The following is a 20,480-nucleotide window of genomic DNA, read 5'->3' on the forward strand; positions in this document are numbered from 1 at the left end:
TTTATTCCTAGGTATCTTATGCTTTTGGGTGCAATTGTAAATGGGATTGATGCCTTAATTTCTCTTTCCTCAGTCTCATTGTTAGTGTATAGAAATGCCACTGACTTCTGGGCATTGATTTTGTATCCTGCCACGCTACCAAATTGCTGTATGAGTTCTAGCAATCTTGGGGTGGAGGCTTTTGGGTTTTCTATGTAGAGTATCATGTCATCAGCGAAGAGGGAGAGTTTGACTTCTTCTTTGCCAATTTGAATGCCTTTAATGTCTTTTTGTTGTCTGGTTGCTGAGGCTAGGACTTCCAGTACTATGTTGAATAGCAGTGGTGAGAGTGGACATCCCTGTCTTGTTCCTGATCTTAGGGGAAAGGCTCCCAGTCCTTCCCCACTGAGAATGATATTTGCTGTGGGCTTTTCATAGATGGCTTTTAAGATGTCGAGGAATGTTCCCTCTATCCCTACACTCTGAAGAGTTTTGATCAGGAATGGATGCTGTATTTTGTCAAATGCTTTCTCTGCATCTAATGAGAGGATCATATGGTTCTTGGATTTTCTCTTGCTGATATGATGAATCACATTGATTGTTTTACAAGTGTTGAACCAGCCTTGTGTCCCGGGGATAAATCCTACTTGGTCATGGTGAATAATTTTCTTAATGTACTGTTGGATCCTATTGGCTAGTATCTTGTTGAGAATTTTTGCATCCATGTTCATCAGGGATATTGGTCTATAATTCTCCTTTTTGGTGGGGTCTTTGTCTGGTTTTGGAATTAAGGTGATGCTGGCCTCATAGAATGAATTTGGAAGTACTCCATCTCTTTCTATCTTTCCAAGCAGCTTTAGTAGAATAGGTATGATTTCTTCTTTAAACGTTTGATAGAATTCCCCTGGGAAGCCATCTGGCCCTGGACTCTTGTGTCTTGGGAGGTTTTTGATGACTTCTTCAATTTCCTCCCTCGTTATTGGTCTGTTCAGGTTTTCTATTTCTTCCTGCTCCAGTTTTGGTAGTTTGTGGCTTTCCAGGAATGCGTCCATTTCTTCTAGATTGCCTAATTTATTGGCGTAGAGCTGTTCATAATATGTTTTTAAAATCGTTTGTATTTCCTTGGTGTTGGTAGTGATCTCTCCTTTCTCATTCATGATTTTATTAATTTGAGTCTTCTCTCTCTTCTTTTTAATAGGGTTGGCTAATGGTTTATCTATCTTATTAATTCTTTCAAAAAACCAACTCCTGGTTTTGTTGATCTGTTCCACAGTTTCTGGTCTCGATTTTGTTGAGTTCTGCTTGAATCTTAATTAACTCTCTTCTTCTGCTGGGTGTAGGATCTATTTGCTGTTTTTTCTCTAGCTCCTTTATGTGTAAGGTTAGCTTCTGTATTTGAGTTCTTTCCAGTTTTTGAATGGATGCTTGTATTGCGATGTATTTCCCCCTTAGGACTGCTTTTGCTGCATCCCAAAGATTTTGAACAGTTGTATCTTCATTCTCATTAGTTTCCATGAATCTTTTTAATTCTTCCTTAATTTCCTGGTTGACCCTTTCATCTTTTAGCAGGATGGCCCTTCACCTCCACGTGTTTGATGTCCTTCCAAACTTCTTGTTGTGATTTAGTTCTAATTTCAAGGCATATGGTCTGAGAATATGCAGGGGACGATCCCAATCTTTTGGTATCGGTTCAGACCCGATTTGTGACCCAGTATGTGGTCTATTCTGGAGAAAGTTCCATGTGCACTTGAGAAGAATGTGTATTCAGTTGAGTTTGGATGTAAAGTTCTGTAGATATCTGTGAAATCCATCTGGTCCAGTGTATCATTTAAAGCTCTCGTTTCTTTGGAGATGTTGTGCTTAGAAGACCTGTCGAGGGTAGAAAGAGCTAGATTGAAGTCACCAAGTATAAGTGTATTGTTATCTAAGTATTTCTTCACTTTGGTTATTAATTGATTTGAATATTTGGCAGTTCTCACATTCGGGGCATATATATTGAGGATTGTTAAGTCCTCTTGTTGGATAGATCCTTTAAGTATGATATAGTGTCCCTCTTCATCTCTCACTACAGTCTTTGGGGTAAATTTTAGTTTATCTGATATAAGGATGGCTACCCCTGCTTTCTTTTGAGGACCATTTGAATGGTAAATGGTTCTCCAACCTTTTATTTTTAGGCTGTAGGTGTCTTTCTGTCTAAAATGAGTCTCTTGTAGACAGCAAATAGATGGGTCCTGCTTTTTTATCCAGTCTGAAACCCTGCGCCTTTTGATGGGGTCATTAAGCCCATTCACGTTCAGAGTTACTATTGACAGATATGAGTTTAGTGTCATCATGATATCTATTCAGTCCTTGTTTTTGTGGATTGTTCCACTGAACTTCTTCTTAAAGGGGAATTTTAAGAGTCCCCCTTAAAATTTCTTGCAGAGCTGGTTTGGAGGTCACATATTCTTCAGTTCCTGCCTGTCTTGGAAGCTCTTTATCTCTCCTTCCATTTTGAATGAGAGCCTTGCTGGCTAAAGTATTTTTGGTTGCATGTTCTTCTCATTTAGGACCCTGAATATATCCTGCCAGCCCTTTCTGGCCTGCCAGGTCTCTGTGGAGAGGTCTGCTGTTACCCTAATACTCCTCCCCATAAAAGTCAGGGATTTCTTGTCTCTTGCTGCTTTAAAGGATCTTCTCTTTATCTTTGGAATTTGCAAGCTTCACTATTAGATGTCAAGGTGTTGAACGGTTTTTATTGATTTTAGGGGGGGGAATCTCTCTATTTCCTGGATCTGAATGCCTGTTTCCCTTCCCAGATTAGGAAAGTTTTCAGCTAGGATTTGTTCAAATACATATTCTGGCCCTCTGTCCCTTTCGGCGCCCTCGGGAACCCCAATTAAACGTAGGTTTTTCTTCCTCAGGCTGTCGTTTATTTCCCTTAATCTATCTTCATGGTCTTTTAATTGTTTGTCTCTTTTTTCCTCAGTTTCCCTCTTTGACATCAACTTGTCTTCTATGTCACTCACTCGTTCTTCCACCTCGTTAACCCTCGTTGTTAGGACTTCTAGTTTGGATTGCATCTCATTCAATTGATTTTTAATTTCTGCCTGATTGGATCTAAATTCTGCAGTCATGAAGTCTCTTGAGTCCTTTATGCTTTTTTTCTAGAGCCACCAGTAGCTGTATAGTAGTGCTTCTGAATTGGCTTTCTGACATTGAATTGTAATCCAGATTTTGTAATTCTGTGGGAGAGAAGACTGTTTCTGATTCTTTCTTTTGAGGTGAGGTTTTTCCTTCTAGTCATTTTGCTCAGTGCAGAGTGGTCAAAAACAAGTTGTATTGGGAAAAGGAGAAAAAGAGAGGAGAGAAAGAAGGAAAGAAAAGAGAAAAAGAAAAAAGAAAAAAGGAAGAAAAAAATAAAAAAGAGAAGAATAAGGGAAAGAAAAAGAAAGAAAGGAAAAAAAGGGTGGGGGAAGCAAACAGAAATCAAAAAGCAAAAAAAAAACAAAACAAAAAACAAAAAACAAAAACAAAAACCAAAAAACCACAGGGATGTATCTTCTGATTCTGTATACTTTAAGTCCCTTGACTTCCCCAGGAACTTGTCCTTCTAGCTGGTCTTCTGGGGGAGGGCCTGTTGTGCTGATTTTTAGGTGTTAGCACTTGGGGGAGTCACTTGAGTTTTCTTAACCAGCAGTGAGATCATGGCTTTAGAATGTGGGTAGCAATGTCTTGTCTCTGGTCTCTTATGGACCTATGTTGACACTTATCCTTTGTCTCCTGGAAGTAAGGAGGCCAGACAAATCATATCTGCAGCAGGCCGTTTGAGTTCTAAGCCTGCTAATGGGTGAGTAGATCAAGTGAAGCTGCTCTGTGGGGCCAGAGATCTCATTTCAGGAAGGGCCTCAGCTGAAAATTGTGTGCCCCAATATATTACCCAACTCTCTGCTTGGGGATTATTTGGTTTTACCTGACCTCTGATGCCTGGCCAGTACTTTGTTCTCTAACTGGATCCTTATGAATATTTGTCAAGTTTTAGAAACCAGAGTTAAGAAAGCAGTGGTGTGCCAGTAAACCGACTTTTGGTGGGGTAGGGGAAGAAAGGGCTGGATTTGTAGCAGTTGCTAATGTTTTTAATGTAAATGGTCCATCACGGTATATTTCCAGCTCCCAACAGGCTGCTGGACACAATTTCTGAGTGTTTAACTATCAGCCATGTGAATGTGCTCTAGAACCACATGGGAAGGAGGACACCCATTAAGCTTCATCCTGTGTGATTTACCACAGTGAGGGAAAAACTTTTTCTCATTCTGTTTCCCAAATTCTGGGGAAAATTCTTAGTGACCCAGCTTGTCTATCAGGCTTCTGTCCCTGTGGCCAAGGGACCATGACTACATAGTAGAAGTAAGCATGGTTGCTGGAAGTCTCTGCAATGGATCAGAGAGGCAATTGGGAGTCAGTGTGTGCTGGGATAACACCCCACTCTTAGTTTGGGTCTCTCCAAAGCAGAACTTGAGACAAAGGCTTATGCTGTTAGGTATACTTAGTACATCTAAGTTTATCTTAGAAATAGGGCCCCATAAAGCCAAAATACAGAACCAATAGGGAAAGGGAGAAAGACAAAATAAAGATATATTACTAAGTTTACAAATCTAACCCTTCTGCTAATATTGAGTTATAAAAGGGCAATCTCCTCAAATAATACATGGTGAGAGATGAGCTGGGGTTGCCCCAGGCCATCACTGGAGCTTGAGAACAAATCCAGTGCAGATGAGGGGAAAGCTAAGAGAGGAGCACAAGCCAATCCATAACAAAGATCACATCATAATCACGTTGTCTGTTAGTGTCTTCGCCAGGAAGTTGTTGCCTCCTTGAGGTCAGGGCTTATGCATTTTATTCAGCTTGTATCCCCACACCTAATAGAGTACCTGGCACAGGGTAGAAGTTCAGTACATGTTAGACTGAAGGAATAAATCTATAATGGTAATTTGGCATTGTTAGTATTGGTCCTTTTAAGTCTCTTAATGCTTTTATTTTATTTTATTTCATTTCATTTTATTTTATGTAGGCCCCAGGCCCAATATGGAGCTTGAACTTATGATCCTGAGTTCAAGGGTCACATGGTCCACTGACTAAGCCAGCCAGTCACTCCTGTTAATGCTTTCTTAAAGATTTTATGTGGGGGATCCCTGGGTGGCGCAGCAGTTTGGCGCCTGCCTTTGGCCCAGGGCGCGATCCTGGAGACCTGGGATCGAATCCCACGTCGGGCTTCCGGTGCATGGAGCCTGCTTCTCCCTCTGCCTGTGTCTCTGCCTCTCTCTCTCTCTCTGTGACTATCATAAATAAATAAAAATTAAAAAAAAAAAGATTTTATGTGGGCTGAACTTTTTTTTTTTTTTACTGCAGACAGGAAATTCAGATGACAATTTATAAGAAAATTCAATGAAATACATTCACTCAGGAAAAAAAAAGAGATGGTTAGACCAGAAAGTTAACATTTATTTAAAGATTTCCTATCAAAAGTACATCTCTTTAGAACATTTTTTTTCTTTCTGATTATAATAGATCTAAAAGGTTAGTAAGATACAGTCATAATTGATTTTAAACTGTAACTAATATAATGGAAATTTTTTTTCTGTTTTTATTTGTATGGACAAAGTTATGGAAAAGAGAAAATGCTATGATGTTGATAATATTCTATCTTGCTTAGTCCTAAAAGAGAGTTATCATGGGGGTACCTGAATGGCTCAGTCAGTTGAGCATCCAGCTCTTGATTTTAACTCAGGTCCTGATCTCTGGGTCCTAAGATCGAGCCCTGTGTCAGGCTCCTCAGTTGGAGACTCTGCTTGGGATTCTCTCTCTCCCTCTGCTTCTCTCCCTGCTCTCATGAACACACACACACTTTATCTCTCAAATAAATAAATAAATAAATAAATAAATAAATAAATAAATAAAATCTTAAAAAAGTTATCATGAACAATTATGATCTTATAGATTAGAAACGCACAAAAGAAAAGCTTATTGCATATTTAAAAGTTGCATGGAGAGATCTTAAATGTTCTCATCACAAGAAAAAAAATTGTAGCTATGTATGGTGATGGATATTAATTAAAATTATTATAGTGATCATTTTGCAATGTATACAAATATCAGATAATTATGTTCTACACCTTAAACTAATATAAATTATATGTCAATTTATATCTCAATTAAAAAAAGGAAAAGCTCATTCTATAGCCCACTTCATCTCTTTATATTAAGACTATCCTACTTCATCCCTATTAGTTGAAAAACTTTCTGATAGAGAATCTGTAGAGTTGGAAGTTCAGAAAGCCCACAACTATTCACTCATTCATAATTCTTTCTGCATATTTTGCAAATGATTTATTGAGGGAACATTTAAAGCAATCTTTATGTGAAAACTTAAAACTATATATGATCATCCAAATTGAACCATGAAGCCATTATCTGGGATGCTCACTTTTGGCAAGAAACCGAAGTGCTATCCAAATCTATTTCTCTAGAACATTTAGAACAATAGAAGCAGATAAACAAAAAAAGAATATATTTTATTTTTTTAAGATTTTATTTATTTATTCATGAGAAACACACACACACACAGAGGCAGAGACACAGGCAGAGGGAGAAGCAGGCTCCATGTAGGGAGCCTGATGTGGGACTTGATCCTGCGTCTCCAGGATCACGCCCTGGGCTGAAGGCAGGTGCTAAACCACTGAGTCACCCAGGGATCCCCTATATTTTAATAATAATATCTTGAAGACCACAATAAATTTAAAGCAAGCTACAAACTTTATTTTCCTTTCATAACCCCAAATACCAGTTTTCATCAAGTCAAAATATTAGCAGCTAATAAATTTCAGTCCTTAAATAAACCTCTTTTAGACTAGTGTAAAAAATAAAAAAAAAAACAACACTTTTTTAGCCAAAATTCCAGACTGAATCAAAAGAGGAAGAAAAAATATATCCTCCTTGCCTTTTAGTAAGGAGCAAACTAAGTTTGATAGAAAGAGTGCTTTATGATTCCCTCTTCCCAGATAAGGGATCGAATGTCATAACTGACTTTTGTTAGGTCTGACGATGCCCCACTTTCTCTGGGTTTGTGAGTGGCTGTGTTAGTGTTTGAGTATAGTCTATTATGGAAGCCAAGTAGACTATTCATGGATGTATCTAGGCATCTACAGAATTGGAATGAGTAAATAACTTTGCATTTCTATAATGTTTGCCTTTATTTGCGAATATTCACTTTATGTTTCCCCTTCCAGGAGGCTTTTGAAAATAGTTTCATCTTGATTAATTCTCCATAATATCATTTATGTTACAGAAATTATTAAAATTTGAAAAAAATCAAATGTTATAATTCTTCAGTGTGAATTTGAGCTTATAATATTTTATTTTTTATTTATTTTTTTTAAAGATTTTTTTTTTTATTTATTCATTCATGAGACACACAGAGAGGAGAGAGAGGCAGAGACAACAGGTAGAGGGAGAAGCAGGCTCCACGCCGGGAGCCCGACGTGGGACTCGATCCCGGGACTCCAGGATCGCGCCCTGGGCCAAAGGCAGGCACTAAACCACTGAGCCACCCAGGGATTCCCCGATCTTATAATATTTTAAATGAATGAATCTCTCTAGCGAAAATGAAATATTTCACCTCCAGACTATTTGTTCTATATGTAATTATTTTCATGATTTCCTATTATTTTTTTCTTGAAATTGTTAAAGCTTAAAAAAATTTTTTTGTTGAAATACAGATAGCAAACATTATATTTGAATTTTATAGAAATGATATGCTAACTTTTTGAACTACTTTCCAGATGTTTTTTAAACCACTAAAAAATTTATTTGTACTAAAATGTCCTTTCTGTAATTAACCAAATTTTGTTACAGGGTTAGATTAGCATCTGGTCAGAGTGCAGGAAGGCAACTTTAAAATCTAAAATCCTCTCTTGATTTATTAAGAAATCTTCTCCTCTCCCTTCCTTCTTCCTTCCTTTCTTCCCATCCTCCCTCCCTTTTTTTCTGTCCCACCCTGTCTGTCTCTCTTTCTTTTTCTTTTTTAAAGATGATGATCTCAGTCTGGAATAAACATTCTTGCGAAACTGGCCAGGAATTTTGCCAAGCATAGGGTGTACACGTCAGCTGTTTTCTGGAAAATAATTACACCATGTGACAATGTCTGTGATTTTAATTAGTACTGAGGACTGCCTCCAAGACATTTCATCAAGCTGGTCTTTCTTACACAGGCAATGGCTTTTTAGTTCTTCAAGTGCTGATTAAACAGATAGATGACATTTGACATTTCGTATAGGTGAACAAAATAATTGTTATAATTAATAAGCCAGAACTCACAGAAGCAATAAGCCACTCCTTAAGTATACAGAAGGTTAAAGACCTGCATCCTTGCAGTGTGGAGCTTAGTCAGTCATCTGGGGTCTGTTGTGTTTCCAGGATACTTACATATGTTTGTGTGTTAAATTTGTGAAGTCTTCATTCCAGGATCTGAACAAAGAGCCACCCTGTGAAACTGTATTGAGAACAGTGCATCCAGAAATTCACAAAACTGAAAACAATGTGTTTCCAATAGTGCTGAAGTGGGAAAGGGAAGCTTTGTTTCCTCTTTTCACAGCTGTTCCCCCCAAATCACTGCAAGATGACTAAAGATTAGGATGAGAAGTGCTCATCTGACAAGGAAAGGCAATGTATAGTCGTTATGCTGTGCCACACGGTATCAGTGTGATTTTGTAAAACACACATATGTCTTCTCGGTGAATAAAGGTGACTGGTCAGTTTTAAAATGAGGCTTTGAGGAGGCTGGAAAGCCACACCCCTGTAGGTGAATATGATCTCCTGTCAGAGATGGTAATCCCAGATGGTAGGTGCTCTGGGAAGAGGAGATTTTCAGACTGGAACCAGACTGGCATAGGGTGGAGGAAGGAATTCCCTTCCTCTTCTGAGTCTCTTAGTCTAAGTCTAAATACATCAGAAGATCCTGGACTATGCCTGTGGGAGGCGGTTGCTGATCACTGAAGCGTTGGACCCTGATCCTGCCAGGCTTCAAGGAGTGCACATCTTTATGTGCAAGCTCTGTCATCCACGTAAAGAGTCATCTTGGAGTGGAAGGTGTCAGAAGTGAATTTCCTAAGGAGAAATGAATCTATCAACTTGATATGGTCTTCATGCCTCTGCTGTTCTTTTTTGTGTGGCAATCCTTTGGCCACTTGGGAAGATCTGGATTTTATTTATATTAAGGAAAGAGACAAATTTTTGTACAAAGCGCCATGGCTTTGCTGGGTTCTTATGTATTATGTGGCACTTGCTGTTGCAACCAGGGAAACCCCCTAAACCATGTGTCTTGTATTTGTGTTTCTTTTTCTTTTAGATTTTACTTACTTATTTGTTTTAGAGAGAGAGGGAGTGAGAGAGTAGGCAAGCAGTGGGGAGAGGGGCAGAGAGGGAGGGAGAGGGAAAGGGAGAGAATCTTAAGTGGACTCCTAGCTGAGCAAGGAGCCTCACAGGGGGCTTGGTCTCAGGACCTTGAGATCACCATATGACCCCAAACCAAGAGTCAGAAGCTTAACCAACTGATCCACCCAGGCGCCCTGTTTGTGTTTCAAGGTGACATGGCATTTCATTCTCACAGGAGAAATTAAAAAGAATCCTTAGCCCCGGAAGCTCAGAAAAATGGGAAGCTGAATGACAGTCACAGGGTTCCTCCCTCCATCCCCATATTTCTTTCTTTATGTTAAAATAGTATATGAGTAAATCTAAGCTAACTAGTTGCATAAATTTCTCATTTCTGTCTCTAAGTCATGACTTAGTCAAGGTTTGTTAATTAGTAACTATGTTTAAAGAGTCACTACAGCTGGATTTTTTTTTAGTGCTAATCACAGGAAAAGAGAAAGAGAAAATTTGTGAGGTTCTGTTTTCTAGGTTGGACATGCTCATCTAGGAAACAAGTAGTTATTTTAATATTTTGCTTCTATTTGAGAACTAAATGATGATTAAAACCATGAAAAATAGGTCATTTAAAAAATGCGACCAAACTATGTTGCAAATATTTTAAAAGCATGCAAAACTGTGGCATATTTTCTTTGCTTTTGAGCTAGATTTATAGCTATCCCAATATTTTAAAAAACAAATAATTGCCCTTGAATGTGACTAAATTTCCAACTCTTCAGGTTTCAAGGCCACTTTAGAAAAGAGATCTACTGCCACCTAGCGTCTAACTCCTAGAATAACTGAATTACTGTGTTTAGCAGTATTTGTAAACTGATAGTGCCTCTTGGTGGCGCTACAGACAAGTATATTCGAGGCACAATTCACCATTTCCGTATTATTTGCTTTAGCTTTGATTTTAAGAGCTTGTTAAATGTGACAAATACATTGTTTTCCTTTTTAGATGAACAGTGCTATACTTTCTAAGACAATCTGACATATTTTTGGAACTGCTGTTTGGGTTTAACCTCATACATAAGTCATGAGAAACCTGAACACCTTCAGATTTAATTTCTGATTCTTGATGTTTTATGACTTTCAGTAATTCAAACTAGATTGTCCTTTCATCTTTTCCCCCCTTTATCCATAAAACTGTAATCCAAACCAATTTCAACATGAGGACAAAGGTTTAAAACATTTGCAAAAACACGAAGTGAAAATATGGAACAATTTCCCACATACTCCAGAAGAAGAAAGGAAAAAAAAAAAAACTCAGATGAAACCATAACAGTTTTTTTTTTTTTTTTTTTGGTATTTAAAAGTGTGTTATCAGAGGGGATAACTTGTTTTTAGGATTATATCTAGTGGGAAAAATGTACCCCTATCAAGAGCATTTACCAGAGATGAGAATTCATTATAAAGTGATGTATAGCTTGGGTCCAGAAAATCAAGAATGTCAGTATGGAAATTTTTGTAATCTATTATGTGAACATCAGGTTTTGTTTTGTTTCTTGATACCATCAAATTTTGTAGTAGTGACTGACAGTGGGAAATGAAATTAATTCCATTTCCTCTAATTGGCAAAAAAATTCTTGAGGAAATTGCTCTAATAAGCTGACTTCCCTTATGGTTATGCAAGCAAGAGAAGGATAAAACAAATCAATGTTTGAAAACATAACAGCTGGCTAAAATAAACACTGTACCCTAAACACATTAAAACAGCAAGTACAGTTTTGGTATTTAGTATCATCTATCATCTATCTATCTATCTATCTATCTATCTATCTATCTATCTATCATCTATCATCTATCTATCATCTATCTATCATCTAGCTATCTATCTGTCTAGCTATCTAGCTATTCATCTGTCCACCTATCCATCATATGGCTATATCATATACATCCATATTGTCTTGTTTAGCTTTTACAATTTTGTAAGTCTAATATATTAATGGCAAAAATATAATGATTCTGTCTAAATATTTTTGCTAGGGAAATACAAAGAATAATTGCCAAAATGTTTTTTTGGTGTATGTTCTGGTAATGACTATCAAGATTTTAAAGGCTTATGAGAAATGAGTTCCCATAGCTTGTCACAGAGCAATAGAACATACTTGTTTGAAAAGCAGAATCAGGCTGTAAATACAGAGAACAGACTGTTGGGTGCCAGAGAGGAGGAAGGTGGGGGGGAAAGGCAAACTGGGTGACGGGGAGAGGGAGATCCAGGCTTCCAGTTGTGGTATGAGTAAGTCACCAGGATAAAAGGCACAGTGTAGGGAATATAGTCAATGATATTACGGCGGTGTTGTATGGGGACAGATGGTAGCTACACTTGAGGTGAACATAGCGCACCATATAAACTTGTCCAATCACTATGCTGTATACCTGAAATTAATGTAATGTTGTGTGTTAAATATACCCAAATTAAAAAAAATTTACTTGTTTGATTAGATTTCTTTGTCATCCCTGCTAGCCTCTATTCCAAATCACCATCACTCTCTTCCACATTTGACTCCCAATGCTCTCAGTGGAGAGACTTGTCTGTTAACTGACAGAGTTGTGACCACCTGTCGGGTGTTAGCCTCCCCTCCCCTCTTACTAATATAGAAGCATTTCCTGGCCTCCTTCCTTCATCCTCAGGGGATGATGTACTCCTGTTTCTGCTCAAAGCCAGACCTGGAGCCCTTCATTTGAGCCCTCGCTTCCATCTCCGTTGCTGGAATGTTACCTCATCAGTCACTTCCATTTGGTTCTTTAATCTTGTTGTTGGCTCTGATCCTAAATCCACAAACCCAAAGTCTTTCTCATCCCTAAAAAACAAACAAAATACCCTCTAAAACAATTTCTAAAAACCCTCATAACCAGTAAGCAAAACAGATACAACATACAAAAAATCAGCTGTTTTTTTAACCTGAAATTCACCCTTGACTTGCATTCCATCTTTTCCTTCCTTTGTTGTCCGTGAGTTGTCTCCATTTTTTCACATTCTGTTTGCTCCTCAATTCACTACACCCTAGTTTCTTCTCCCCTCACTAGATTGACATAATTTGTGAAAGTTGCCAAGACCATTTTAGCTCTTTATTTTGTTGGACAGCTTTGCCAAATTTTCCTGAATTTATCATAATGTTCTCCTTGAAATCATCCACTGTTCTCTTTGTAGTTTTCTTGTAATTTGTTTGAACTTCTCTTACTCTGTTTATTCCTTAAATGTTGATTTCCTCCTGTTTGATTCTCAAATTATTCCTCTTCTCATTTGGTATCACAAATTTTTAAACACAGGTGGGGCTCATGGGTGGCTGTCAGTTGAGCATCTGACTCTTGATTTTGGCTCAGGTCATGATCTCAGGATTGTGGGATTGAGCATCTCATCAGGCTGGTCCTTAACACAGAGTGTGCTTGAGATTCTCTCTCTCCTTCTCCCTCTACTCTTTCCTCTCCCCCACTTGAGTCTGCATTCTCTCTCTCTCTCTCTTGCAAATAAATAAATTAAAAAATAATTTCTTTAAATACAAGTTCTTCAGGGGTCCACAGGCCTCCTGAAACTGTGTGCCGCATTTTGAGAGTTTGGTTATGTGTAATTTTTTTAGTGGGGAAGTCCAGAGTTTACAGTAGATTCTAAAAGACATTTATATCTCTTAAACGGTTAACAATCACTGTTCTGTGTGGTCTTCCAAGGTTATCTTAGCAATTAATTTAGCCTTTAAACAACTAACATACATCAAGGACTAACTAAAAGATATAATAATTTTATTAAGTAACCTTCAAAACAACTCTATGATAAACCCCACATTACAGATTAGGAAACTGAGGCACTGAGCCATAAAGTGATTTGGCTAAGGAGATGCAGGAGGTCATCGCTGTCATGGTTTTAACTTTCCATTTGCTGATAATTCCCAACCTCTTATCTCCTGTCTCTATCGTTGAAGCTTTAGATTCATGAATTACTCAGCAGGTCATTCCCACAGATGCCCCAACGGGTAACAAGCTCAACATTTCTGACACCAAATTGTCTTCTTTCCCCAACCTGTTTTTCTGGTATTTTCCATTCAGGGGCCATGCTATGGGAGTCATCTTCATTGTTTCCTTTCCTCTCCTATATTCAACCAATCTTCAATCCTACTGAATTTAAATCCGAATTATTGCTGCTTCAGTTCAGACCCTAATCATCTTGAATCTGGTTTTATGTAACAACATCCTACCCACCAAAAATCCTTGGATGACACGGTGTGGTGTGGTAACAGGATCAATGAGATAGGCCTTCCCTGATCCAAACAAACCGTACCAACTTCTCTCCAACTATCTCCAGCTCCTTTCTTCCCATTAGTTACCCTTGATTTATGTTGAATTATGAGGTGTTCCCTCAGATATCCTGGTATTTCTCACTTTAATGCTTGTACTAATGCAGTCCCCTTTATCTGGAATTTTTTTCTCCAGTTGGATCCTCTTCATTCCCAGGTGTCACACTGTGAAGACTTGTGGGCTAATTCCCTGTGTTACATGACTTGCTGATGGGGTAGATCAGAAGGGGAAGAACTGAAGATGACTTCAAGGTTTGAGCTTCAGCACCTAGAAGAATGGGATTGTCATTCTTTGAGATGGGAAGGAGTGAGGCTTTAGAGGCTAAGATCATGATCTGGTTTTGGACATGTATATGGAGTTTGAATAAATATTAGATATCCAAAGGAAGTTATAGATTTTTAAAAAAGACTTTATTTACTCATGAGGATACAGAGAGCCAGAGACATAAGCAGAAGGAGAAGCAGGCTCCCCCCAGGAAGCCCTATGTGGGACCTGATCCCAGGACCTTGGGATCACGACCTGAGCCAAAGGCAGATGCTCAGCCACTGAGCCACCCAGGCATCCCTCAAATGAAGTTATAGATTAGGCATTTGGCTAAAAGAGACTGGAATTCAGAAGAGAGGCCCAGACCAGAAATAGATGTCAGCATATAAAGGGTGTTTAAAGATAGGAGACTGAATGAAACTACCAAGGGAATGAATGAAGGTCCAAACACTGAGGCACCCATGTCATGGTAATCTGTTTATGTGTCTGTATCCTCATCAAATGAGAGGGTTTCTGTCATCCCTTTCTTTTAAGTATTGTGGAATACTGTGTTCATAAGCTTTGCTTAATAAATGCTCATTGAATCACACAAGTAAGTGAATAGATGGGTGGGCCAAAATGGGTGATAGTAAATAGAGATTACTAAACCCAGTATCTACAGAACTCAAGCAATATTGCAAGTAAATGAAGCAACTTAGGTGTAAGTAATAAGAAGTGGTACAGATCACGGGAAATTAAGAAATACATGCCCTGGAAAATTGGGAAGCCATAGCTGATCTCCATTTGATTGCTACTATGCAAAAATGTGGGTCAAGTGTAACTAATTGTTCAGATTTTAAGAGAAGCTGGAAATCTCTGATTTTTTTAGTGTAAAATTTTCTGTGAGCCAACATTCTGCACATCAAATGAAATTTGTACTTGAATCTGTTCATTATCCTGCCAGGTCACACCCTTTGATTAAGTAGTTCAAAATCATTTTATAGATGGAAAAAAGCAGGCCATTCTTTAATTTATTCTTTTTATGTTTATCTATTTATTCAAGAGAGAGACAGTATGCACCTGGGGGGAGGGGCAGAAGAAGAGGAAGAGACCGTCTCAAGGAGACTTCTCATGGAGCATGGAGCCTGATGCAGGGCTCAATCCCATGACCCTCAAGATCACTACTCTGAGATCACGACCCTAGACAAAACCATCAGTTGGAGGCTTAGCTGATTGTTCCACCCAGGCACCCCACCTATTATCTACTATTAGATGGGATACTACACTTAACAGACAGCAAATTTCTCTTTAACCCTTTTGCCAACATTTAGGCTGCTTTTTAGCTTCAACAGAGATGTGGAAAAATGTAACCTCGAAAGCTGTTCAGTAGATATTTTTCTGCTTTAACCTGATTTCTTAAATCACTCTTAATTTGAATTCCAGAGTTTTAATTACCACATGTCAGTTTTGCCATCTGAAAAATGGGAATAATAATCTTTGCCTTAATTTTCTAATGGGTTATTATGTAAATCAAAGGGATATTCTATATTTAAGTGATTTGAAAGGCTTAAATAGAAAGCAGCCATAATGTGTTTTTATCACATCATTCCAGAGGTTATCCCAGGATAAGACATAAATAGCTAGCAAAGCTTTATGATCTTAGCCAGTTCGATATCATACGATATCATATAATGGATTCTTTCCCCTGACACTTAATTTTTTTGCCCCCAATTTTAAATTCTTACTAGACTTTGGAGTCAAGAATTACGTAGAACAGTGTGGTATGAGCTATTCTGTTAATGGAGAATTTAAAATATTTCTCTTAGTGAATAGGATATGACATCACATAAGTACTTTAGAGATTAGGCAACACATTGATGAGGATGCAGGGAAAGGGGAACCCTCTTGCACTACTGGTGGGAATGCAAACTGGTGCAGCCACTCTGGAAAAGTATGGAGGTTCTTCAAAAAGTTAAAAATAGAACTACCATTTGGTCCAGCAATTGCACTACTAGATATTTACCTGAAGGATAAAAACATACAGATTCAAAGGAATACATGTACCCTGATGTTTATAGCAGCCTTATCAACAGTAGCCAAATCATGGAAATAGCCCAAATGTCCACTGACTGTTGAATAGATAAAGAAGATGTGGTTTATATATACAATGGAATATTAGCCATCAGAAAGAAAGAAATCTTGCCATTCACAATGATATGGATGGAGGTAGAGTGTATTATGCTAAGTGAAATAAGTCAGTTTAGAGAAAGACAAATACTATATGATCTCACTCATATATGCAATTTAAGAAGGAAAACATAAATATATGTGAAGGTGGGGGGAAGACAAAGGAAAATAAACCATAAGAGACTCTTAATGATAGAGAACAAACTGAGGGTTGATGGAGGGAGGTGTGTAGGGGATAGGCTAAATGTGTGATGGGTATTAAAGAGGGCACTTGTGATAAGCATACAACAACTGGGTGTTGTATGTAAGTGATGATCATTGAATTGATTCATCTAATACTCCAGAAACCAATATTGCACTCCATGTTAATTTATAAAATTTAAATAAAAATAAAGTAATTAAAAAACAAAGAAATTAGATAATGCAACTGTGTCATTTTGAGAGCAAAAAATAAGACAAGAGGTACTATACAGCTTGAAAAAGTTTACATAATTCAAACCTGAAGACTTTAGGGTGCATAGCATAAAAGTGAAATTTTGCAATCAAGTTTTTCAGGTAGGAAAATATTGTTGGCTGGAGTCTAAGGCAGTTCTGCCCTGTACAGAATTCTGCTCTTTATCATTAATTTATATTATTATGAGGCTTCCCTGAGTTATTTTAAAGCAAATTTCCCCTCCTCATTTAAAAAAATATTATATGTTCCTTGCAGAATATTTGAAAAATATGGAAACTGAAGAGAAGAAAATAAAAATTACTATTAATTCAAAATCCAGAGATGCACACTGTACATATTTTGGGATATTTCCTTTCAGATACACACGTTTGTGTGTATGTGTGTGTTTGTGTGAATATGCAAACACACAATATATATAACGTATATGCATATAAATACATTAGCAAAAGTGGAATTCTAATGTTTATTCCACTTATTTTTAAACATTACATCATTAATTATCCCTCAAAAGTATAATTTCAGTGGCTTCTTATTTTTCCTTTGTCATGTGCACTAGTGGAAAAATATTTAACCAGTTCTTTGATCTTCTCTTCATCTAATAATAGGAGCTTCTCACTGTGTTTATGAATTTATTTTGTAAAAGTAAGTGGGAAAAGTTCAATGAGGATAAAGGGGTTTTATACCCTGAAATAACATCTGCACATCTCTGTAATGATTTGTCTGACTAATGAGCCATATTTAATCCATCAGTACCTAAATGCAAATTGGTTATTTGGCTTGAATGTATGGATTGTCTTGTCACTACAACTGCTGATAAGGTCATTAAAATGAGGGAGCCAACTGGTGCTCCTAGCATTAAAAATCTGCTATGTCTTGTCTAAGGAGATGTGACCCAAGATGCACTTCTTAAAGCTTTATTAATTATTCAAAGTGTATCTATACTCAAAAACTGTAGAACACTCATGAAACAAATTGAGGAAGACACAAAGAAATGGAAAAACATTCTATACTCATGGATTGGAAGAACAAATATCGTTAAAATGTCTGTACTACCCAAAGCAATCTACACATTCAATGCAATCCCTATCAAAATACCACCAATTTATTTCCCGAGTTGGAACAAATAATCCTAAAATTTGTATGGAACCAGAAAAGACCCGGAATAGCCAACGGAATGTTGAAAAAGAAAACCAAAACTTGTGGTGTCACAATCCCGACTTCAGGCTCTGTTACAAAGTTGTGATCATCAAAATAGTATGGGACTGGCACAAAAACAGACACATAGAGCAATGGAACAAGAATAGAGAATCCAGAAATGGACCCTCAACTCTACGGTCAGTTTATCTTTGACAAAGCAGGAAAGAATACCAATGGAAAAAAGTCTCTTCAACAAACGGCACTGGGAAAATTGGACATCCACATGTAGAAGAATGACACTGGACCATTTCCTCACATCATACACCAAAATAGACTCAAAATGGATGAAAGCCCTAAATGTGAGACAGGAATCCATCAAAATCCTAGAGGAAAACAAAGGCTGCAACCTTTGTGACTTGGACACAGCAACTTCTTGCTGGACATGTCTCCAAAGGTAAGGGAAACAAAGGTAAAAATGAATAATTGGGACTTCATCAAGATAAAAAGCTTTTGCACAGCAGAGGGAACAGTCAACAACACCAAAAGACAACCAACAGACAGGAGAAGATATTTGCAAATGACATATCAGATAAAGGGCTAGTATCCAGAATTTATAAAGAACTTATCAAACTTAACACCCAAGGAACAAATAATCTAATCAAGAAATGGTCAGAAGACATGAACAGACATTTCTCCAAAGAAGACATACAGATGGCCAGCAGACACATGGAAAAATGTTCAACATCACTCGGCATCGGGGAAATACAAATAAAACCACAATGAAATACCACCTCACACTGGTCAGAATGGCTAAAATTAACAAGTCAGGAAACAACAGATGTTCGTGGGGATGTAGAGAAAGGGGAACCTTCATACATTGTTGGTGGGAATGAAAACTGGTGCAGCCACTCTAGAAAACAGTATGGAGATTCCTCAGAAGGTTGAAAATAGAGCTACCCTACAACCCAGCAATTGTACTAGTGGGTATTTACCCCAAAGATACAAATGTGTGATCCAAAGGGGCACTTGCACACCAGTGTTTATAGCAGCAATGTCCACAGTAGCCAAACTATGGAAAGAGCTCAGATATCCATCAACAGGTGGATGGAAAAGAAGATGTGGTGCATTATATACAATGGAATATTACTCAGCCATCAAAAAGAATGAAATTTTGCCATTTGTAATGACGTGGATGGAACTAAAGGGTATTATGCTAAGATAATGAAAAGTTTGGTGAATTTTTGGTGCAGGTTTTATTTTTGTGATAAGCTCCAATGCAGAACAAATCTTAAATGGCACCTCTTCTCTCACCCAGAGCTGGGACTATTTTAAAGGTACCATAATTATCCTGGATGCACTGCCTGTCTTCTCATTTCCTTCTCTCAGAGAGGTAGCCTTGCCCTTTGTTCAATTGATTGAAAGGTATGCATTTATAGGCACTTGGACGCTTTTTCATTCCTAGTCCAAACTAAGAAATATTCTGGTGTGTTCATAAGGGATAATCTATTTAACATAAGGGGTAGAAGTTTTGTGAGCTTTTAACCAAAATTAGAAAAGTGGCTTTTTTCTACTCTCTTCATAATAGAGAAAAAATACCAGATTTTTAATCATTAATCCCCAAAGGCTTATCACTGCTCTCTATGAATAAATTTAGTGAGAAATTTTTGGTCTCCTATAGTAATACCAGAGATCAGAAAGCCAACTTTATTCTTTCACCAATATTTCTAGTATTATGGGGCGCCTGGCTGATGCAGTCTGTAGAGCATGCAACACTTGCTCTCAGCATTATGAATTCAAGCCCCACACCGGATATGGAATCTCGTTAAACAAACAAACAAACAAACAAACAAAAGAAATAATACTTCTAGTATTGTATGATATAAATTTGTATGCACAAGTGAAAACTTTTCTGATGCCTTAGTCAGTGTAGTGTGCAACTCTTGATCTTGGGGTTGTGAGTTTGAGCCCCACGTTGGGTATGGAGATAACTTGAAAATAAAATCTTAGGAACACCTGGGTGGCTCAGTTGGTTAAGCAACTGCTTTCAGCTCAGGTCATGTTTCTGGGGTCCTGGGATCCTGGGATCGAGCCCCATATCACTGAGCTCCCTGCTCAGTGGAGAGCCTGCTTCTCCCTCCCCCTCTGCCTGCTGCTTCCCTTGCTTGTGCTCTCTCTCTCTGTCAAATAAATAAATAAAATCTTAAAAAATAAGATAAAATCTTTAAAAAATTGTTCTGTTTTTAAATTAAAAATGTTCAATTTGTTGACAAGGAGAATTTGATAGAGTAATAGAAGATAATACAGACATAGAGACTGTATGGAATCAAGTGCAACTGTGTTAACAGATTGGAAAATATTAGCTTTTCTCTCAAAAATAACACCCGTGTATTCTAGTCAACTAATTCACTCTCTGCCATCTGGGTTAGCTTAATGACTTTTTGTTTTCAGTCTTCTGACAACTGAGTAGCCAATTCCCTATTTTAAATCTCCATATCTGAAATAACTGGTGTGTTTTTTTGTTTTCTTGGCTGGACACTGGCTGAAGCATTATATTTTAAACCGGATAAAGATAAAAGTGTGTTTTTCCCTCCTCCTAATTAGTGGCTGGCACTGAGCAACAAGACCATTTTAAACTGAGGCAAAACAACTGAGATATATTTTCTTTGCATATCTGAATTACAGCATGAATGAAATTTGCAACTTCATTCTGCCTCTCCACTTCTACATTTTGGCAGTTCAGAAT

Source organism: Nyctereutes procyonoides, unplaced genomic scaffold (assembly GCF_905146905.1).
Source record: "Nyctereutes procyonoides isolate TBG_1078 unplaced genomic scaffold, NYPRO_anot_genome, whole genome shotgun sequence".
Classification (NCBI taxonomy): Eukaryota; Metazoa; Chordata; class Mammalia; order Carnivora; family Canidae; genus Nyctereutes; species Nyctereutes procyonoides.